The 25,088-nt window shown below is 35.0% G+C and overlaps 1 protein-coding gene across 1 annotated transcript in view; it reads right to left on the bottom strand.

The window, feature by feature from the left end:
- Positions 1-25,088, bottom strand: part of ESRRB (estrogen related receptor beta) — a 99,284-nt gene that overhangs the window by 67,282 nt on the left and 6,914 nt on the right. The gene's annotated exons all lie outside the window — the stretch shown is intronic.

The following is a 25,088-nucleotide window of genomic DNA, read 5'->3' as shown; positions in this document are numbered from 1 at the left end:
ATGAGGTAACAGAAAACACTACGAAAAACAGACAGACCAAGAAAAGGACAATAATAAAGTGCCTGAAAACCTCTGCAAAATGAAACGAAGTTAAATGCCTGGGACACTTCTTGACAATGAGCAGGGGAAGGAAACTGCTTTGGGAAGCAGGAATGTGTTTTTAGTTCTGTTCTTTTGCCCTTGTTAGCAGCACGTCCACAAAATGACTCTGCACCAGTTCAGAAACAGTTTCTGGATCTCTGTGATCCCACGATGATGGCTAAGTTTGGTAGCTGAGCCAATTTATTTCTGATTCAGCTGCTTTGTAACCCAAACTGCAACTTTAGTTTAATCCCTCTCCTGGCTCCTGAAAAGCAGCTGACCTTTTAAGAGAAATGATCTCACCCATATTGAGTTCCAGCCTCTGCAATCTAAAAGGTTTCTTTAGAACTAGCCATCCTCACTTCAGCCACCACAGCATTCTGCAACTATGCAGTGCGGAGTTCCAGTGTGATATTAGGGTTAAAATATTGGACTGAGAATGGGGAAACTGAGGCATTGATCTCCTTTGAACTGGAGGCTCATTGGTGGCTCTGCATCCTTCAATTTGTCTCAATCTCATCTACAAGGCTCAAGGCTTTTGTTATGGGGGAGAAATAAGAGGAGGGAACACAATATGTGCCACTTCAAGTCCCCGAATGAAAAGCAACATAGAAATACGATAGATGATGATAGGCAAGTAGGCATTAGGAGAAGCGTTAGTAAGACTGAGTGAAAAAGTCTGAAGAGGGCGTGGCCAGACCAACGGTAAAAGATTTGAATACTCAGTCTCGAGCTAAGAATGAAGTGATTACCCATGTGAATTGTCAGAAGCTGGAAAACTGATTGGATGATATTATGCCACATTCATGGCTCTCAGTAAAAAAGGAGAAAATGATGTCTTGGTAGTCAGGCAGCATCACAAGCAGCTCCAGAGCTGTGTGGTTCTGGGGCTGCTTTTGTCTCACAAGGCAAGGTACAAGGTGGCCAAATTGGCAGTTGGACAGGTGGGGGGAACTAAAGTGCCCCTGAAGTCAAAAAGTGCCCAAATTTTGATGATGTGGCTGTCATAGCACTACAATAGTGTTAACTTTAGACTTGGAACATCATAAGTCATTTTTTTCAGCACCACTGAGCCAATAGTTGTAAACTGAGGACTACCTCTATATTACAGTTACATAATATAATTGACAAGCCAACTAAAGAAGATAAGCAATAAGCCTGTATAGATCTAAATGAATCTATCTTAGAGGAAGACAAGAGATAATCCTGTCTATGGAGATTCTCAGCCATCCAGGTCATGGTTGTCCCAAAGGTGCTTTTTTTTTTTTCAAGAGGCAACTGAACTTTCTTGTTTTTCTTTGAAGACATTTCGCTTCTCGTCCAAGAAGCTTCTTCAGTTCTGATTGGATGGTGAATGGAAATTCTTTAATTCAAGGACTCTCATTGAAATTCTGTAGAGATTCTCAGTCATCCAGGTCATGGTTGTCCCAAAGGTGTTTTTTCAGGGGGCAACTGACTTCCTTGGTTTTTCTTTGAAGATGTTTTGCTTCTCATCCAAGAAGCTTCACCTGAGTAGTGTTCCTGGTTCTTTTTAGCTATACAATTTAGGATGGACACCCTTTGAATGGTGTGGGAGTAGGAATGGATTTCAAGAGAAAAAAATGCAGACTACAGGAACCAGGAGCACTACTCAAGTGACCCTGAGGACACAGATAAACCTAAAGTGCTTCAACGGCCCTCTAAAATGATGCAAATGAAAGGAATCCTTCCGTTCTCCACTATCCTGTCAGAGCTGAAGAAGCTTCTTAGATGAGAAGTGAAATGTCTTCAAAGAACAAGAAAGTCCAGTTGCCTCTTGAAAAAAAAAAAGCACCTTTGCAACAAGAGATTATCCTCTTAAATTGGTCCATAGGGTGTAGGTTACCTATCCCTGCCATAGGCCCAAGAAATGTATCCCAATGTATTTGAGTAATAATGACCCATATTTGCTTTCTTTGGTGACTATCATGTATAATCATTGTATGATACTATTTGGGAGATTACGTCTCTTAAACCATCTCATTCCAATAAATATTGAAAAATATTGAAAAATGAAAACATGTTTTAGTGTTTTTACACCAAGGGGAAAGAGTAGCAAGAATCAAGAGGCAAAGTATCACTTTTTCAATATCAGTTGGTGGCTTCAGACAGACAAACCTTGGTATGTATAACATCACTTCATCTTACTCTCCTCTTCCCTGCTTACTAGCACCTATAGCTTTAGGAGAAATTTTCCAGAAATGGGAGACAAAGCTCCAAAGTGTAGAGAAATCACACAAAGTTCTGGGCTATTTACCTCTATTCTCCTTAGTGATCTTCATATTTTTAAATATTTAGTAGTCCGTTATTTTAAATGTTATTTTAATCAATTGGTTGGAGGTTTTATTTAGCTATTTTTATGGATATTTGCACTCTTACTCTATTAATTTGATCAAACATTATATACCTTATGATGATACTGTTACAAGTATGCTGTAAACTGCAATAGTCAGATGTTAAGAAGAGTAATATAAAGCATATTATAAATGCAGCTAATAAACTAAGCAAAAATGAGAAGACAGGAAAGTATATGCCTTCCTCTATTAAATGAAGAGCAAAAGCTGGAAAGAAAGGGAGGAGCAAGGAAGATAATCAATTCACTGCCAAACACTTTAGTCAAAGTAGCTTCCAGGGACTATAAATTGGACCCCAAAAGCAGCTCTTCTTACAAACTAGATTGGGAGTGATGAAAAGAACCAACTGGGCTTTGAGAAGTAGTAAAAGCCAGGGAGACATGGAATCAGGAAATTTTGGGGAGGAAAAAAAAACCTTCCATTGATACAATATATTGTTCATTCACAACCTTTGAGGATTTTATCCACTTTTTAAAGTTAAGCAGCCTGATCTGATTACTTGAATTAATATTTATTTATTTGTTTATATCCTGCCTTAATTATTTTTACAAATAACTCAAGGCAGCATCCAATACACCTTCGTCCTATTTTCCCTATAACAACAACTCTGTGAGGCGAGTTGAGCTGAGAGAAAAATGACTGTCCCAAGGTTACCCAGCTGGTTTTTATGACTAAGCAGGACTAGAACTCACAGTCTCCTGCTTTGCATCCTGATGCCTTAACCACTATATACAATATAAGATCAAACAATATTATCGTCTGATTTTCACAGTACATCGGGGAGGAATGGCTTGACTATATATTTATATGCATACACACATAAATAAAGACATATTTCTCTGTGTTAGGCTAAACTATATAAAGTGCACATTGTAGCATTAAACACTTATGCAATGTATATTTTCTGGAAAACTAATGCAAATTTTGTCCATTTTTTTATAAATACTAGAAACCCATGCAGAATTGTGAAAGAAAGAAGTTATACATGCAAAAATGAAATGGACCAAAATAAAGTAATTCATCCATCTTACATTTAAATAGAGCTGCAAGATTTCATAATTATATTAATTTATTTCAAACCTTCTTATTTAATTAAAAGTTGCTTTTGCTGAATTGTGCACCAATTTCAATTTTTTTTCATAAACACACATATATATCATGAGTCCAAAAGATTTATTCTACCTTCTCTCACATATAAGGGAAATTCTTCCAAAAGGATGAGTTAGAATGTCTATATGCATCAGCTGAAAATAAAGGAATCCTTCTTTTTTCTTCAAAATAATGTACCTATCCAGATGCAAAATTCCTCAAATGATGGATGGATTAAAGCTCTTACAATTAATCACCTTAGGCTGTAACCAAAAGATCTCTGCAAGGTGTTGCAATACTCAGACAATTTTTTTAGATCCCTACCTTCAAGGGTAGGAAAGAGAGTTCTGTTTTCAGATGGTAATATTCTCAACTTTCCACCACTTTAAGGCCATAGAAAGGGCCAGCTAGCATTTGTAACATTCCAATATATGGTCAATACTAACAGGAGACATTTCAGGAAACACTATGGATCCCAACTCTCCCATTCCACCACCATCACTGCTAAAACTAGCCCCATAAAAGTCTGAAATGCAAATAGAATTACTCAAACTTTGAATTTCACTTCATTATCATCAATTAGGGAAAAGTTGATATGGGGAGAAAACCCCCAAAGTGTAAAAGAAGGAAAGTGTTACTCTTCCCTCACTTCTGTTCCACTATAAAACAGTTCTTTCATCTTTGGATTTTACCCCCAGAATAAGATTTCTTTGACTAGTGATAAGTCATTGGAGCACCATTTTTCTGGTGGTTTTCAGCTCAAATATAGGATAGCCATTCTGCAAATTATATCAAGACAAAAATATTAAGGAAGGAGAAAAAAATGTTTTAAAAGATTCTTAAAATGAGATGTCTAGTAGAATATACTGCATTACAGTAGGTTTACCAGATCTGGGCAGCAAAACTTAACAGCAAAGGGAAATCTAACCCTTTGCTTCCAATCAGTGGCTCTCTGGACTTTTGAAGTCCAGATGTGATCACAAAAAAGAAAGTGTTGGCTGGATCAGATATGGGGTGGGAAGAAAAAGTATTTTTTGATGTGAAGTGATCTGAATGCTGGGGAAGTAAGAAATTAATAAGAAATTAATCACACATAGATATAAACACCACATATGTCACTCAAGCAGAAAAAACTGGGTTCCTTGGGAAAACCACAATTGTGCAATCCTTGTGCAATAAATAATACACATACATTCATTTAAATCATGTGGATAATTTGTATTGGAATGTTACATGATGTAACACTTCATGTAGAGATGCATATTTATGTATTATGCATAGGACTATCACAGATAGAATGGAACTTTGCAGATTAATTTTATTTTTTTCTCCTATTATATTCAGCCTATACTTATTTCTTTATGTCCACTATAGATCTCAGGGTTTTTTCCGACCCATACACTTCTGACTTCCTACACCTTCTTTTGCTACATACCAAGTTTGCATTTCAGGCCGGTAGTGCTTTGATCTCATCTGCAGCCCATTGATTCAGCACTTCGGTGTATTGTAGACTAAAATTTGAAAATTCAGTTCCAAGTTTAGATGGGTAAAAAAATGTACACATAATTCAAACTGTATCCAAATGATACAAAGGCTAACAGAATATACCATAGAAACTGTAGAAATTCAAGAGTCTGATAATAATTCACAAGCAGTGCATACTCATATATACATATGCTATATAATTATATACTATATGCAATTTTTAAAACAATTAATTAATTTTTAAACTGTATATGCCATACAATCTGCATTTTCTTAAATAAGCAACTTGGGAGAGAGCTGACAATAATCATGAATGCAAGCATAGAAGACAAGAAATAATAGAGGTGTTTCTTAGGATTATTAGGCATACAGTTTCATTGGCCATTCAGCATATAGCTGATGCTATTTTCATTTTCATTAAAAAAACATTCTTCTACTTATTAAATATCATGGTTCACTCATGTATTTGCTAGATATCAATCCCCATATTTTAACAAAGAATCATGAGTTTCAGTATGCAAATTAAAAGATGAAGTTATGCAAATAAGTGTCTTCAAAGTCACCATGTGTGAGGGAAAGGTAGTTCTCTGGCTGATGATTTGCCATTTGCTCAAACCGGGAACAGTAAAAAAAAAAAAAAAGCTACATTTACCCACCATTCCTGACCCTGAATGGCCCTGCTTCACTGACAGAATGCAAATCACCTGTCCCAGTGGAAGATTTCAGGAGGGCCTCGAAGCAGCCGTGCCAACCTTTCAACAGTCTGGGCTGCTTGGCTGCTTCAAGGAACAGAACCAGCAGGGCACTTGCCTCAATTAATGATTTGCACTACTGTTGTCCATAAGCCAAATGGGAACAATATCATCCCAAAATGAAACGTACCCTATTTTTAAAGTAGGGCACATATCTGATGTCACTGGAACTTATTACACACAAGTGTTCTGCAACCTGACTTGTCACCATTGCCAATATCTGCAAAGTGCTTGATTTAAATAGGTTGTTGTGAAACAATTTATAGGTAAATTTCTCCCTTTCATTTTGATTAGACAATAAAGGTTACTTGGTGAAGCCACTGGAGCACTGGAACTTGAATCACTGAATTTTAAGCAGTTGAAGCTTGCAAAGGCCTATCAAGGTCATAGTAAGCTAATTTAAGGTTATGAAGATATAACTGACAATTACTAGGGCTGAAATGATATAAAAAGCCTTTAAAGGAAGATTATTTAGACATAGATTTTCATACTTCTGACCCAGAACTAATACAGTAAAAGACCATCACTGCAATGCTTTCCACAGAGGCTTCCAAAATCTCCATAGAGAATTAAGGGAAAACACTGCCAATACTAAGGAAAGCCATTGTCAGTCCATGTAACAATACTGAATCAATAAAATTAAGGCTCTGACCTTAAGCTTTCTATATTCAACATGAACCATTTCGTTCTGTCAATGCCCATTTTACCAGGGTTATAATTTTGCCCAATTTACATTTACAAAAAATATATAAACCCCTGCATCACAGATTAGAACACCAGATTTCAGGACTATTCTGTGTATAAATATGGGAACAAATTCTGAACATAATTACTATAGCAAATTCTCACAAGACTAAAAGAACCATGGTTTGTAAGGTTAAAAGATGCAAGGACTGTACCATTGGGCAGAATGAGGAGAATCATACAAGAGTAGCATCATGCCATTAACTCTATAGCAACACATATTACTGGCTGCTTCTTCAGTGTCGGTCAGTGTCATCATAACAATATATTCTGCAAAAGTTCAGATCTATTCACTGCACACACAAATCCACACAGTTGACTATACTAGCCTATTGTAATAGAAACAAATCTCATAAGAGCCCAAACAAATTCACGTCATAACAAATTTGTTCCAGAATTTACAAGATTTTTATATTATTGGTTGCTATTGGCATCAAGTTTTGAGATCAAACTTTTCAATAGAATCTTGAAGCCTATCATTTTTAGCAGTTTATAAAAGACAAAGAATTCTGAAATTCAGCATTTGTATATATGTTCAGTTGTGATGCAAATGCTAGACCTGAACATAACCTATATAAATCCTGTATATAAACTTTATTACTCTACAATCTCATTGTTTAACTAGAATAATTAAAAGTGGGGCGAAGCATTTTATTGCTAGCATTGTTATAGAACAATTCTTACTAGAAATTCTTACTAATCTATTGCAAAGTAGTCAGATTTTTCTCTACTAATACATGTCCTTCAAAATGCTATTCATCACTGAATCTATTCCACTTCTCTTCAATGCAGTCTCTCCTTGAACATTCAAGAGATTGGAATCATGAAGGTGTTAGGTTATAAGGTGTGCAATAACCTGTCAGATCACTGTTTATTTTAATCAATCGACTCAAAATAACAGTAGGGACTAATTATTAATAATCAAAGAAAATTTGATTATTTCTCTGCAATGCAGTGCTGACTGGATAGAGATGTAGATGCAGAACTAAAGTTCATTGATGCAATCTACAGAAGTTAAAATGCTGACTGCTACGATTTGATGAGGAAGGTGGAAAGAAGAAAACTAAGCACAGACTGATAGCATCTTCCAGATACAGTAATACATGTATCTGGTTCATGTTCACTGCTATTTTTCAGACCCATCAACATTCCTAAGCACAAATAACTGTAATACCAGGCCAGACCAATATGCCACTGTTCCATAGCATTTCCTCTTACTGATAGTGTTTCTGGGTCTCAAGAACCTAGTAGTATTCCCTAGTTATTAGTCTTTTGCATGCAAAGTCTATCTTCCAATCATGATCCAGCTCAAACAGTCCATCATCTCTAGCAGGTGGATCCTCTCTGGAAACCTGAATCAGTCTAACTACAGAATACAGGAATACAAAATAACAGAGTTGGAAGGGACCTTAGAGGTCTTCTATGCCTTGCTCAAACAGGAGACCCTACACCATTCTGGACAAATGGCTGCCCAATTTCTTCTGAAAAACTCCTGTGATGGAGCACTCATAACTTCTGAAGGCAAGCCGTTCCACTGATTAAATGTTCTCACTGACAGGGAATTTCTCCTTAATTCTAAGTTGTATCTCTACTTGACAAGTTTCCATCCATTACTTCTTGTCTTGCTCTCAGATGCTTTGGAGAATAGGTTGACTGTCTTTTCTCTGTGACAGCTCTCCGATATTGGAAGATTGCTGTCATGTCACCCCTAGTCCTTTTGTTCGATAGACTAAATATACCCCATTCCTGCAACCGTTCATCATGTTTTAGCTTCCAGCCTCCTGGAGGCTAATCATTTTTTTGCTCTTCTCTGTACTCTTTCTAAAGTCTCAACATCTTTTTTGTATCATGATGGCCCAAACTGGATGTGGTATTCCAAGTGTGGTCTTACCAAAGCAGTATAACACTTTGGTAAGTGTTCACATAATCTTGATACTATTCCTCTTTTGATACAGCTAGAATTGCATTGATTTTTTTTATTTTTATTTTTTTTTGGCAGCTGCAACAGCCTGCTGGCTCATATTTAAGTGGCTGTCCACTAGAGCTCCTATCCTCTCACAGTTACTGCTGTTGAACCAGGCATCACCTATCCTATACCTATGTGTTTGGTTTTTCTTACCTAAGTGTAAAGTATTACTTTTCTCATCACCGAATTGCATTTTGTTGGATAGGGCCCAGTGTTCAAATCTGTCAAGGTTCTTCTGGATCTCAAGCTTATCTTCTAAAACATCAGCTATTCCCCTCAGCTTGATGTCGTCTGCAAATTTGATGAGTTCTTCTTTTATCCCCTCATATAAATTGTTTATGAAGGTGTTGGAGTACTGGGCCTAAGACAGAATCCTGGTATACCCCACTGCATGCTTCCGTCCATGTAAATGTAGTTCCATTGAGGACTACACTTTGAGTGTAGTTGGTCAGCCAGTTACAAATCGTTTATTGTTTATGATACAGCTTTTAAAAAGAAGCAGTTTGATAGCCAAAGGCAACCAAGAATTCCATGCAGGCAAATGAGTGGTTGATGGAGGAGGAATACATGTTTCTAGTCTTTTAGCTCATTTCTTGACCTAGTGTCTGTCTCTCTCCCTAACTAGACAGAACTATTTTTTAAAAAGAAAAAATTAGCCTAACTAGCTTATAGTCTGCCATGCTGGCCATTGAATAGGAGGCTTTTTTTCTTCTACCTTTTCCCAACTTTTTCAAACTTATTATGAGATACAGTAGAGGAAAAACAAGTAGAACAGATTTCAAGACAATAATTTTGATGGTGAAAACTAGCCCTTTTGAAAATCACCACTCAGAAATGGTGTTTAAAATACTTCTTTTTTTTCCCCCAGTAATTTTTAAAGGTGACCTATTTCCTGTAGCAATGTTATCTCATCCAGGATTGTTATACAAATAAGTGAGAAACTCACATTTTGTTAAAACACCAAATTTCTGGCTCTGTGCCTCCATCCAAGAGCAACAAAAATCTATGGGCTACATAATGCCGCTTTTTCTGCATAGAAGGTTCGCTTATATTCACTAAGTGAATCCCATTTGTTTCACTTGAGCATCTATCAGTGGATTTTACTCTCCATCCATTTTAAAAAGGAAAACAAAGTGCCTACAACGTATATCCTTATTTAACAACATATGACAGCAATAAATTAAAGCAGATAATACTGTGATCCTATGAGTGTTCTATATGAGTAATACAGTTGGAGTTCCTTGTTCCTGATTCATTACCGGCAGGTCTGTCATTAAGACGGCTATTAAAATCAAAGTACCGTAATCCACAGAGCTACTAAAACTATGGGACTAAAGATATTCAGTAAAGGTTTGCAGTGAAGTTTGGAAAAGAGAAAGGAAGATTGTAGAACAAAGAAAGAAAACTTTGCACTCAAAACCCCATTGCTGGTTCTGTTTTTGACTGCGGATTAAAACTGCTTAAAATTTTTCTTTGTTGTTTATGAAAAGCTCACACATAATCAGGAATGTCTTGCCTAGTGTCATGACTGAAACCTCCACAGTTTATCAACAGATCTTTTCCCACCCCCACCTCTCTGGAATGCCCCACCCCAAACGGGGCCTTCTGAGGTTGTTTTGCTAATGTATTCTCAAACCAAATTAAGGGCCTTGACTCTCGGTAAAGTCCATGAGTTAGTTGCCACAATGTACTGAATTAAAGATACCATCTTGGACTTAAATTACATTAGAGTCCCCACACACACACATGCAAAAGCCCAGTTTCCAATCAATTTTATAAAGGGCCATCAGCAGAGATACACTAATGGTATTGAGCTGAGATCTTTAAACTTAGGTCTTCAGAAAGAGTGCAGAGATAAAACAGGCACTGTAATAAAGAAAGAGCCCTTTGCTATTCCTTTCTTCAATGAGATTGCCCTACACACTACACATGGGAAAATCGTTTTAAAACACCAAACTCCTCCCCTGACATCAAAACATGTCACCCAAAGCCTCCTGGCTTCTCTGCATTATGTAGCTACAAATACATCCTTTTCTCCTTCAACCACATCCCTACAACATTTGCCCTCATTTAAAAGACTTTAAATTATTTTATACTATTATTCAAATATCAACACATCCAATAAAACCTTACATTTATACCACAATGCTTATGTTCGAGCTCAGGTGTTTTTCTTTTTAGAAGAAAAATTCTTGAGAAAACTGGTGTATTAAATCTTTGACAGAGAAACAAAGAAGGGGTTACTTGCATTGATTTAAATATTAAGGATTCTGACTGAAAATTGCAAACCTTTCTCTCAGTTCCCTTCATTGTAACAGCCTGTCACATTCATTACTGACGTATTCAATAATCTCAAACTCCCTCCCCCAGTTCAGGAGGTAATTTAGATGTAAAATCTTTAATCCTCATAATGGGTCCTTCTTACCATTTCATTCCTGGTGCAGCATCCACCATGCCTTCTGTGAGAACCAACAACTACCGATTTACACAATACTCTGAAAAGTTGCTCGGTATGGGTGCAACATCAGCATTTCCAGTCAGTCCAACCTTTATGAAGTCTCAGAAGAATATGTGCTTCGCTGAAACAACCATTTCCTTTGTTGTCATTAAAAACCTTCAGTCAGTGATCTGTCCAAAACCCTGCTTAGTTCTTGCTTGATTCTGCTGTTAACTTTGGGTCTTTTCCTTTAAGAGTTAATGTTCAAATTTACCCGCATCAATTGCTATGTCACACAGTCAAAAGTCACTGGGATCATGGTTTAGATCCCTGAGAATTCTGAAATGAGATGGAACTAACCATGTCATGCCTTTCCAACCATATCATATTCAAAACTTCAGGAGAAAGTTCTTGCGCATCATCCCCATCCAAAGCAAGGAATACCAGCTGAAACAGGATTTTTTTTTCATATGAATTTGAAAGGTAAGGTGCAAAACTAGAAACTTGGAGACTGTGGTTAATTTATAATTTATAATCCTTTAGGCTTTGAAGCCGGTGACTTTGGTCCAGACATTGTCTCTTAGAGCAACCCCCTCACAGACTTATTGTGGGGAAAACAGGAGGAGTATTATGTATATGCCTTAAAAATATCTTTTCATGCACACTTCTGAGGAGATAGGGCCATGGGAAAACACATGAACACATCTACTTAAGTGAAGAAATTTTAAAAAGTTCTAGCTTCTCCTTCTCATTCTAGGCTCTCCTCTCAATATGTTTACTTTCTTTCAGTCATATATAATAGTTATATATGTGACAGAACCAAAAGTTGAAGACTTTCTCAAAGAAAAAAAAAACATAGTTGTGCGCCAGAAGTGTGCTTGTGCTAGTTTATTTGTGTCTCCTATAAAAAGGAAGAACTTTACTTTGGTGGAGAAAAATAATAGAAAGGAAGCATTGATACTTGACCTAAAAACAACTTTCTAATAATTTTCTAACTGGAAACACTGCAATTTCCAGGGCAGAAAGTAGCTTTGAGTTTTAGCTTCCCGAGTGTTTTCCAGGATTGGTTCTTGTTACTCTACACCAGGGGTGTCAAACTCACATCGTCACAGAGGTGTCACATGATGTATCAGGACTTTTTTCCCTTTCACTAAACAGGGCATGGGCGTGGCCAGCGTGTGATTAATTAGGGCATCTTTCGGAACCTTGACATCCTGTTCTACACAGATCCTAATGGGGCTGAACCTTGTGTGATTTTGCAGGACAAAAGCCCTAACAGCTTTGTGCAGCCTGACATTTTCCTGTGATGGAGAAAAGCAAAACTACTAATGTTCCTTTGCTTTACTGCTATCCCGTTTCTCTCCTTCAAAGAGAAAAAAATGAAACATGAACAAATTGACATAGGACAGACTTTGGGAGAGGGGGAAAACCTTCATCAAAGTCCTGTATGAGAAATGGTTTGGTTGGTGATCAGGTTGAGTTTGCAAATGGAACTTTCTTAAACTACAGAAATCCATAAATTCTTGGAAATATGCTTTTTCCAAATACCCTTCAGAGGAATTGTTGCAATTGGTTGGATTTGTCAATCAAGTAAAACTCAGCAGTTCCAATTGTAACAGATCTGAAACTGGTTGATCAGTTAATATTGTTTTTAAATCACCAAAGTGCTGAAGTTTTCTAAAGTGCTGAGAACTCACAGTACTGTACACTGCTACCTGATTGTAGAACGCTCAGTCCTGAAAATAGTTTAATATTGTAAATGTCCAAAGGATGTATTAGTTCCAGGATTTTTTTTTTCATTTTCTTTCTAATCTATGATTGAAATTTGTTGCTGGCAATTACTCATATAGTTTGCTTCTTTGCCAAGCCACTTGTGTTGGCAACAGTTTCCAACCATTGATAAAATATCCTCAAAACAAATAAAATAGAGGAAGTACTTTATAAATGAAATATTAAAAAATAAAATAAAAGCAAAGCTGGAAAGCTAGAAAGCCCAGTAGAAAGGATATATGAAAAGAAAACTGGCTTTGGTATTATTTCTTTCAGGTATTTTTAAACACTTATTTATTGCTGTTTATTTTTGCTTCTATTCTGAGTAATCAAAATCCTTTTGAACTTTCTCCTATGGTACAATTTTGCAATAATTATACAGAGAAAAGAATGCTAGCTAGCTTTAAATGCACTTAATTTTTTCCAATTAACATAATGTTTTCACTGGCCACGATGGTGCGACCTTTGCCTTCACAGCAGGTTCCTGAGAAGGAATCACATCATCACAGCAGGTCCTTATCAGCATGAAAGAAGTATTTATTTTTATTTTATTTATTGGAATTTGTCAAACAAAAATGAAAACAAGAATAAGAGAATAAAAATACAATGAGAGGGACAATAGGCACTTTAGTGCATTTATGCACTCCCCCTCTACTGACCACTTAAGTATGAAGTAGGATCCACGGAAGTCAATTTGTGACTGAAACTGTGAAAATTTTTAGCTGAGACAACTGAATCTGGTAGGGCATTCCAGACTTTGACAACTCTATTACAGAAGTCATATTTTTTACAGTCAAGTTTAGAATGATTTACATTGAGTTTACATTTACATTTGAGTGAGGAAGGACTCACTGGAGAAGAACCTAATGCTGGGAACAATTGAGGGCAAAAGAAGAAGGGGATGACAGAGAATGAGGTGACTGGATGGTCACTGAAGCAGTCGGTGTGAGCTTAAATTGACTCCAGAGGATGGTAGAGGACAGGAAGGCCTGGAGGAACATCGTCCATGGGGTCGCGATGGGTTGGACACAACTTTGCAACTATCAACAACAACACATTGAGTTTAAAGCGGTTGTCCGCGTAGACACAGTTAAACTCATCCCTGTGTTTAGAGTAATCCAAGGACGAAGGGAAAACTTGAATCAAAGTTCATTGACTTCTTGTGTCACAGACAAAAGGTTTCAAAAATGGATCCCTAATGGAAAGAAGCAAGAATATATTTATTTAAATAAATTTTAGGGAAATGGCGTAGGAGAAGAATACGTGAAGAATATGTGAAGCTAAAATGATATAATCCCCACCTCTAGTTTATGGATCCAACAATGTCTAAAGTGCAGTATTAATCACTTCAGAATTTGGTAGTTATATCATGGCTTTATAAAGCATCATGTTCCTTGGTTTGTATAAACAGGGCTATTTTAACAAATAGATTTGGATCATTAACATAATAAATATAGATATCTACATTCTTCTTAAAATTACTCTCCAATAACTTCTTTTCCAGAGTAGAGTAGAGGCTCTTGTTTGCATGCACTCTCTTTCCTTACATGAAACCTCTGGGCTTTAATACAGTTCAATTATCCTTCCCACAGTTCTACAATGTAGAGCAAAATCAGTAGGATAATGGCAACTGCTGTCTTTATCCTTTAAAATCCTGGGGAGTCACCAAGTCACCAAGTTTCTATTGTTTCACTCCAATTGTGCATCTTTTCAGACAGCATGGCTCCTTCCTCAACCATATGTGTCTAGTATCACCTGAGAAGGGGCTGTCACACAGTTCTTTCAAATGATATCCCAGCATTCCTGGATTTTGCCTCCTTTGCATTGGAAATGAATCCTGCCAATTATGCATTTGTCTACTCTAAATCCAAACTGTTGTTCTATCATCTCTAATTTACAAAGCAAAGGGTATAAACACCTACTTTTAAGGTATATATGTTTTCTCCAAACATACTAATAATTGTATGCTTTTTAAAAAATGTGATCGGTTTTGTTGTATATTTTTAATCTAATAGCCACATCATAAAATTCAGACACGTACACAATCTGAGGTATAATTGAATTCCAATTAATGTATATTCCAGGAACTGAAAATCAGGTCTGTTTGATTTAGAATCTAGGCTGGAATACGTTCTCCAATAACTTTAGTTTTTAAAATTAATAGAAATTATTGAAACAATATTCCAATAATAGTTTTGTCTTTTTCTATTAGAAATTCTGTTAGCAGGGTTTGTTATTATCTGGGATTTTTTGGGGGGTGGGGGGAGGAATTCTCTTGAGTAAAATCATATGTCAAATTAAAAAGAACCTTTCATCACAGAGAAAAAATGAATTATCAAAGACATTCTTAATGGGAGATTACAAGTTTACCTTTAATATAAATGTGATGTGTGTAAAACAGGCAATTGTGACATGGTATAGAGAAATACTGCCATGCAATCATGGAAGTTACTGCGGGCCAATCATCATGACACACTCCATGGCCACGATCCAGTACTAAGTTAAGTGCACTTAAAGCTATTACATTGGCCAGTGGCCAGTATATGGCCTATGAAGAGTGTATCTAAAGATGGTGAAAGGGCTTCCATGGACAAAAAGTGTAATATTTGAATCAGCCCTAAAATATTCTGAAATCATCTAAGCTCTTGTTTTTCACAAATAAGTTGCCTGACAGAAAATAAAACTATGCTCAAGGCTTTGCCTTCCTTTTTCAAACAAGCTTTTACACAATATCTAGAAATTTCTAGCACAGCATACAGAACATTGTTTCTTCACTTTCATTCTAAAATCTATCTTTTCTGGTAGAAGTTGAGTTTCAAAACCCAAATTTTCATCACAGAGACACTACAATTTGTTTTTAGTAAGCTTTCAGTTATAATATGTAAATAACATAAATATCTTTATGTATTCTTAAAAAGAAAAGTATTATTAAAGAAGCTTCTGGCAATCATTGTACATAACTTTAACTATTGGCAATACATTTATTCCTATGCATATAACTAAACAACTATCCCTATTAAAAAAAGAAAAAGTGAGGTCTTCTGTATCTTATTTGGACCCCAAATGGAAATAATGCCATCTGATGGGATCTAGGAGGTATATCGTTTTTGTTGTGGTGCCTGCCCTGATTTATGGATTTTTTTTCTTGACATTATATGTTTTTTATTTGCAATATTGTTTTGGGGTTGATGTATGCTGCATAGTCGTGATTATGTTGGGTGGCAACATAAATCTTTAAAATCAATAAATACATTGAACCATGGCAGCAAAATGTTGCCCTTTTAATCTCTGTCCCCAAATTATACTGATGAAAGGAGGAAAGCTTTGGGTCATCAAGAATCAATACTTGTGTATAAGAACCATAGCTCTCTTCAGTTTTGAGACTTGAGAAAAATTCTTGGAGTTACCATACTTTAATTTTACTTATATCCTTCATCAGATTCAGATTGTGGGGGTCTTGGAGTTCTATTTTTTAAAAAAATAGATCTCACAAAGTGGAAACCATCTCAATCCTGATGCTGAAATGCTGTTTCTAAGAAATAAGGGGAAGGAACTTAACAATGAAAATGCTATTTATTACAGAAATTGAGTGTACCTATGTTCCTGAGCGTTCCTATGCTGAAATAAAAGATTGATGTATTCTATAATGTACTTCCATTGTTATTAATTTTACTGAGTGCTGCCATTTGGTGACTCTTGAAAAAACAACAACAACAACAACCCTTTTTGATCCCACAAAGATATTAGCTGTACTGCCAGACACCAATATTTTGCTATTGCATGCTGGATCGGGCAATTCTAAGCTTTTATAAAAGTAAGAAGAACAAGAAAGCTGCCAAAATATTTGGATCGGCTAGTCCTTCATGTCTTGCAAAGAAGCACAATCGATGCATAGTACTTTTCTACTTCAGTCGTATCTGTGTTAGTGTGTGTTTGTGTGTAGTATGAAGTTTACCAGCCCCTGCCCTAAGTTATTGACTAAATGTTCCTAAAAAACTGTAAGGATAAAAGAGAACTGCCCTATGTGGCAGTGACTGAAACTTGGTGTGATTCATCAAACAGAGTCCATTCATACTTAAATCTGACTGCAGTTAATGAAGTATGCTAATATGTATCAGCTTCCACCCAAAAATTCAAACAAAACTAATGCATTTATGAAAGCTGCAGTTAAGAAAAATATTGTATCCATTTGAAATTACATAGGGTAACAAAGAGCTTATTTAGGGATGGTTCAGCTTTAAATGTTTATTATCAAATCTTAATAGATGTAAAGGAATGTTGCATATAAAGATCTATATATTAAGTAAAATAGTCATCTTCTGATGTACTTCAATTAAATTAATAATGCAGAATGTTTGCATTGTTTATTTATTCATTAAACATATGTTTATGTCATCACAATCAAAAGAGACTCTTGGCAGCTTACATAAAGCAAATAGAGTTAAAACACCCAGAGTTCCTTTAAAACAACTACAAAGATAATTAAAAGAAGCATACAATGTTACATTAAGATCAGGGATCATTCAAGGAACAGGAAACATTCAGATCATGGAAGTGCTCTCTGAAACAATTATCTCTTGGACCAACCAAGAGGGAGGAGCCAGTATGCCCTCTATGGGGTGGGGGGAGAAGTCTACTCCACAACATTGACGCTGATACAGAGAACAGCCTCGCCTCAGTCCACAAATCTACTCTCCCGAAAGGCCAGAGTTTGCAGCAGTTGTTCCCTGGTTCATCCAATTGGTTGGTCAAATGCTGAAATTAGGTTCAACGCTATTTATAAATAGCTAGTGTAATTTATTAAATGATATGATTTTTGCCTTTTTCCCACTCTGAATTCATAATTTATTTTTTGTTTTCTCTGGACTGATATGTGTAGTCCTAGGTCTGTGCAGGAACTCAGACTCAAAGGTGTTCAGCATGTACAAGAAATATCATTTCCTGACTTTGCACACCTGTCCTTTGCAGCTGGTGTGTGATTTTGGGAAAAGATGTTGTTTCATTTATAGCGCCTTCGACAGGTGCTACGTGTGCCAAATTGTGCTCCTAATCACATTCTGCTCTTTGAATCTGCATTTCTGTACAACCCTAATATATATTCCTGCCAACTTGCGATATGTCATTCATCTTATGATGCAAACTCTAGTCCATAATAGTTGATGCCTTTCTAAATATATCAGTCAATCTGACCTTTTAACAGGCGTCAAATTTTTTTTGTTTTGTTCCTCACTGTGTTTTATTTGAATTTTAAACATGAGTTGCCTATTTATTTGACTGGGAAGGAATACTTATTGTTCACTGTTAAAGAGTTTTTTTCTGAGTTTTTTCTGTTTCTCTTGGCACCAATTGTTTGTATTTCGTGAATCAATAGGGTGTGCAAAATATTTTGCTCTGAACCATTTTGAGCACAAAATGTCATGAAACTTCCCTTAGTTTTCTATTTCAAGCTTTAAATGTGTTCAAGTTTCACGTATTTTAAAAATATTTTAAGTTAAGTTTATGGGGACAAATATATTTGTTGGCACTGGAGCTCAGATTCTACCCATGATATTGTTGGTTTGTTTGCCATGTTGCTTACCTTTGAATCCCACCAATTTCATTCCTGTGATGGTGGAATAAAAAATTCCTGAGTTTAAAAAAAAATTGATGTTAATTTTTTTAATTCAGATTTTCCTTAGCTCACTTCAGGAAAAATGCTTCTCCCATCACCATCAAATCTATAGTTTTGTGAAATGCTTATACTTCCCAAAATTCCAAATATATTCAATATCCGAAACAAGGGGCTCAGTTTTCTGAGTCTGCTCTTTTTTTAAAAAAAAAAAATTGCTTCTTTCAATAATTCTATCTAGATTATTCTGAGCTTGATTCCTGTTTTTTTAACATCTCAGCTATGTTTCCCATTTTTGTGCCATGTGTACCATAAAGATCTCTCCTGAATCTATAATAAATTATCTTGGATTTGGATTTCCTCTTGCTTTATGCCTGTTGTAAAGGTCTACATTTGAGCCCTTAGTTGTAGAAATCTTTATGTTTTAAATTTATGCAATTTCAGTGAGTTCATGCATCATTTCCTCTCTTACCTCATTTGCCTCTTCTGTTCTCTGAACAATTTACCAGTTAAAAACAAGTCCCCAGTTGCTATTCTGGAATTTTCTCCAAAACACTCCAAATTACCCTCATAGATTTAATGGGATCATTTTATACACTGGAAGAACAATGAACCCAGAGCTGTAATTTCTCAGTATTGCCTCTACCATCATGGATTCTTAGGTATGAAACAGAACTAGAGGAAGAGAATGGTAACAAATTCCAATGTGTGAAGCCTCTGAGTTCCTGACCTCACTTTGTTTCTCAGAATATTTCCCTAGGAAGACCTATTACAAGTATTTTTATGGAGTAGGAGAGGGCAACAATCTTCAGCCCTAAATTCACAAACAGTTTTCAGCTTTATTTCATGTATCCCTTAGCCTCTTTTCATTCACACTCACTCATACACACAGAGTCTTATGAAACAGTCATAGTCTGCTAGGAGTTCTTTGTTCCTGCATTGCTACTTGGAAAAATAAGAGAATGATCACAAAGATGGAAAGGAGAAACAGAATAAGTTTCTCCCCGCCCCACTCCCCATTTTAATATTGACCCCCATGCCAAATAAACAATCTCAAAGGAATAGTACCTTCAAGTACAACAATAGTAAAATTAGATGCCTACATTTAAAACAGTGCCCTTTAGTTGTCCTTCTTTCACATATCCAATAATTTAATCACCTGTAGTTTTTGAGGTGGCTTTATGATACATAAGTAAATTGGTCGAAAACCAGTCAGACTTGCCATTAAACAACATACAATACTTAAGAAAATCTAGCTCAGTTTATGCAGCTCCCCTCACTTGCATCTTTAAAAAAAAGTAATTATTACAAATGTAAAAGAATTAAAAGATATTTAGATTTAAAGGTTCCCTCCCTCTGTTTATCTGAAGACAAAGATACTCTTTAGATTTACACTTAGAATCGAGAAAGTATTTTTTTAAAAAACAACAGGTTTCTCTATTTTCATCTTAGCTGCCTGTTTTAAAATATTTTTTTTGAAAGCAAGGACAATTTTCAGAAATAGTAACTTTATAAAATAACCACAATTATAATTTAATAAGCAACAATACACAGAAATAAATTTTTTATTTTTTAAAAAAAATAATAACCTAACAGGACAGTTTTAAAAATCAGAGTTGATCCTTTTTGAATTCATTAGGGATGTTAGGCATTTCAAAAATATGTTTAAAAATAGTACATACTCATATTCTACAAGATTGCTTTTGAAAATTTAAGAATCATTCATAAAGCAAAAATGTATTCTTATGTCCAATGTAAAAAACAATTAAAATTATTTCTGCTGTAACGCTAACCATTTTACCTAGATAGCTGTCCTCTCTTAAGCACTTCATAAGCAATGCGAGAAAAGGAATCCTAAATTTTTGGCTCTAATGTCTGTCAGAAAGATTTTATCATGCAATAAATATAGAAAAGTTGACATATGAAGGTAATGTTTAATGCGTACTGAAAACTCTCTAAAACCCTTGAAATTTTGAGCCTGCTAAAAGTTATTGTTTACCATTTGTCAAGATTAGCACTGAATCAATTGCATTAAGATTACATTATAAACACGTTAAGAGCAAAGTTTAGCATTTTAATGAAAATATGAAGAAAATAACTTATGACAGAGGAAAAAATGGTCACGTTATTACTTGTAGAAAGAAATACTTGTAGAATATTCAGCTCACAAATACAGTCCCTGTTTGAATGGGAAAAGAAGTGCATTCTATCACTAACATTTTTACAATGAATTAGCTTAGAAGCTCTTTACTTATCTTGTCAGACTCGTGTACCAAGGATAACAACAGCCTATCTTGGGCAACCACCAAAGTGGCAATAATTAGTTCTGTGGCTTAAAATGTCTATTAACAACATGCAAAATGAGATTGCACCAATATCTTGCAGGGCAGAATCCCCACCTTACTAAGAGAAAGCCACTTTGATAAGCTTCATTCAAATATTAGAGATCTATGCGGGGGGGGGGGGTGGAATTTAATACATCAGAGAAAAGCGTTATTTTACCTTTCAAACCACAGTGTAATTTCATTACCATTCTGGATTACATCTGCACAAAAATGCCATAACTGACCCTCCAGGACAATTCATAGCAATAATGTCTCTTTGCTGTGCTGAAAATTGTGTGCTGCACAGTGTTAGCTAAATCCTGCAGGGGGCTGCCGTGTTCTTCTGTATTCACAACTTATGGCTATTATAGTATAGGGACCCCAAAAGCAATCAGAGCAATTCAGAGGAGGTTTCTAAAGATGTTAAGCTGAACTACTTTGTATCTGCCAAAACAAAGCCCTTTGTCCCAACTCCTCTAATAAAAGAAACAAGTTTGTACTAAACAGGTCCCTGAATATACCTTCCTGACTAGGCTTTGGGGGAAACAACTTTACACAACTGTCACAATGAATTTAGAATTTTCATCTTTTTTACAAGCTTTATTCAAAATATTTCCAGGAGCCAGGCTATATGAATACATGATTTGCAGGACAAATTAGGTGCATGTGTATTTATAAATAAAGTATATCAAGAAATCTGTCTGTGTTCAATGTATTTGCATCCAGGAAAGTGCTCGGCTACATTCTTACTTACCTCAGAATATGTAGGCATAAACAAGAATGAAATAGTTGTTGGTTTTCTCTTTTGCATTATGAATGAAATTTCTCATCACCTCTTGCTGTACACTAGTCACATAAGCAAATAATACTCCACATGAACAAGTATTCTTGTAGTGCCAGTTATGAAAATGGCTGAAGTTTGAAAGCATCTACAGAAAACCAGGTTTTTCTTTTCCCAAGATAGTTAAATAAGGCATAATAAATAGGTCAATATAATGTAAATATACATGTAAACAATAATGTAAACTATCTCTATGTATAAAGAACTTTAAAGAACAAACAGGACAGGCCCTGGGATGAGTAGCTAAAAAAATCAAATTCAATACAGCTTAAACAACAAGAAAAGGACAGCAATGAAGTAGATTAACAGGTAGAATGTGTCATTTTCAGTAAAGCATGCTATGTAATAGCCACAAAATAATTGGACTGAAATATTTGATGATCTAAGTATCCAAAGGAACCCCAAATCCTTTTTACCTGATTAATATAGCACCACCAAATAATTGGAAAAAAATTACTTCATCATTTTTAATACTAGTAGTTATAAGAATTAGACTAGAAAATACTAACAAAACATTCCTTTCTACCACTTTTCTTATGTACATACAGAAGATGTGTGGAATACTTATTTTGTGAAATGCATGTACCATCTAAAAGCATCTAAAATCTGAAAAAAATAGCTTTATTCTTTGACATGTTAAGCATTATCGGTTGATTGGTGAATCACTGAATTAGTCAATTAAGATACTTTAATGAGGTGGTGGTCTTAAATCAATAGGGGAAAAGAATTCTTAAATTATTATGACTTGTATAAAGAATATGTTGTGGCTTCTACCTATATTAGTATTTCTTATAAGGAAATACTGTGGGTATTCCCCTGCCTTTTCACATCAGATCTTTCAGAAGAAAATTGCTATTCTTGATCTCTCATAAAAATCTCTCCAAATCAGTTTTAGTAACTTTTGTAAAAATTCAGTGCTCACGTTTTGATTCTAATGCATTGTAAGTTCTTGCCATTTGGAAGGAATCAAAGCAACAAGTTCACCACTTTTTTCCTGAGATAGAACAAAAGAATCAACAAAAATGATTTTGCACACTGATGAATCCTACTTGGATTCCACCACATGTTTAACTTTGGTTAAACAAGACACAAAACTCAGGAGACATTGTTCCAGTATTTTCGATACATTTTTGCACATGCATGTCCACACAAATACTTTTGAGCTCCTTCTGCCTTTCCTTCTCTCTGAACTACGATCAGGGAACATAGATGAAGACTGTAGAAAACTGCGGTGTCTACACCATGTAATAGTAGAAGCAAATGAATACACTGTGGGAACACTCAAATCTTCAAATGGATTTCAGTGATAAGTGACAATCAAAATCACAGTGAAATTTTCTTAATATTAGCAAACCCTATTTCTTATTTAAACCTGCTTATCATTCAAACCGCTTTCAAATGACCTGAATTATCTTAGCTTGATGACCTGTATCAAGCACTAGCTCTTGTGATGTCTTAATCCATCCAATACTAGGCATGTTAAAGCATGACAATTACAACTGTGCTGTATACATTCGTCATAAGATAAACCAGTGAGACCCAATACAATGTCCAATAGTCCAACCACACTAGCACTAAGATATACAGTATAATTTATTCTGTGCAAAAACGTATCTTTTAATCCCTTTTAAACTCACCAAGGCTGATTAGTCTTTATTATTCATGAATTAATTTTTGTTTTCTTATTGTTACTCAACAACCCTACTCAAGTAACAATAGGGAAACTGACACTGTAATATTTTATACAAATTTAAGAAAAGAACCTAACAACTTAAACCTGATTTTTGTTTTCATTGTTTAATCAACATTTAAAGAGCCTTCCCTAAATTCCTCAATAAATAAAAAGGAAATGAAAATACAATGTAAAGTTGTTTGGGCCGCGCATGTATTTGCCAAATGTATTTCTCAAGCATATTTATCAACAAAAATTCAGAGAACAAAACACTATTAGGACCACTGTAGTGTTTCCCTTAAACAGTATATTGTTTCTCTTGGAAAGATTTCATTAAAATAAGAGCATGGATTTACTTTATTCAGTATAATTCTCCCTGCAATACTAGGCTGCGACTGATGGTTAAGAATTCAGCAAGAAACCACCATTAAATTATAACTGTATTTTTAAAAGTTAAAAAGATAAATGTTATGTGACATACTGAACAAAAATATAAAGAACTCATCGTCTACAACAACCCCCTTAAAGGGGATTCAAATATTGCAACACCTTAAAATATTGCAACAAAATTCCTGTCTTTAACCAATCATGCTTCTTAATGTTAAACAGACAACAATCTAATCACATTTTCTTATCATTTAACTAAGGGACAATCTCTTGAATTTTTCTATAATGTAGTACTTGCTCTCTTTCTGTATTTATTTCTAATAATTCAATTCCATCCAAAAAAAATTAATATCCTCTATTTATACCTTTTTAAAAATCTATAATTTATTTTTTATACAGGTGACTTTATATTGTATCAAAACTGGGTTCAGAAGAGAGATTAATTCCTTACAACTCAATTTATTTAAAGATACCAGCATAGTGGTATCTTCTATTCAGCATAGATAAATATTTACATTCACGCTAGCTGTAAGGAAATGCATAGCTAGATATGCTATTTATATTAATTAAAACATATACAGGTCCCAGTAACGTGCACAGACAGTAAATCTCATAAGCTTTTGTATGACACAGAAACTCATAATGTATAACTCATAATGAAAAATAAGATTTTTCAAAATGATTTTTGCTTTTATTCATGTGACACTTATATGAGAAGGCAGGCACCATGTTTATTTTATTTTCTGCAACATTTTTAAACCAACCCAATCTACAAATGTCTTTTGCTTACAGAAATACATGAATATACGATTACATCTGACTCCATTTTTAATATTTTCAAAAACATTTATTTCTATATTCTCCTGATGATAAAGAAATTGCATCAAAGGGCAGCTACTGTACACTTTCTGAAAAATTTTAGGGAATCCAAGACAAATGCTTATCAAATATTTTTTATTAGAAAGTAATGTTTAATATCTCCAATAGCGTATGTCTAGTGCTGTCAATTTAGACTGCATTGCAGGCAATATGGCCTTAATTGTCACCACTTTCTAAACTAAGGAATTACATGTTTTTCTCTTCTGATACCTAAATGCCCAGTTGACTACTAATGTTTGACATTAAGGTTTTAGGTTTTGCTTAAATTGCCACTCCAGAATATATTGCCCCAAAACTAATCTGGATTTTTCTCACATATCACTAAATTTACTATAATGAAAGAGTCAATATTACATAAAAATAGAGCACTTGAGATGTTGAATGAAATCTAAATCAAAGAAGTTCAGCAAATTTTCTCAAGACTATATTCCCCCAAATAATTTAATACCTATCATAGAAGAATATGAAAAATCTTCCTAGAATTAATTTTTTTCAGAAATAAATATCCAATAATTTAATAGTCTTATACCAACTTTATGATAAATTGTATCACAAGGTAACTTTTACAGATTTTGGACAAAATAAAACTTTATTGTCTAAAGTCTCCCTCCTGTAAGCTATTTTCATAGACATTTAATTTTTTCAGACCTAAAAAATGGTACAAATATCAGTGGAAGAACG

This window comes from Pituophis catenifer, unplaced genomic scaffold, assembly GCF_029215685.1.
Source record: "Pituophis catenifer annectens isolate HBS135680 unplaced genomic scaffold, rPitCat1.0.hap2 SCAF_1, whole genome shotgun sequence".
NCBI classification, from domain to species: domain Eukaryota; kingdom Metazoa; phylum Chordata; class Lepidosauria; order Squamata; family Colubridae; genus Pituophis; species Pituophis catenifer.
This window is presented reverse-complemented; position numbering and strand designations above follow the sequence as displayed.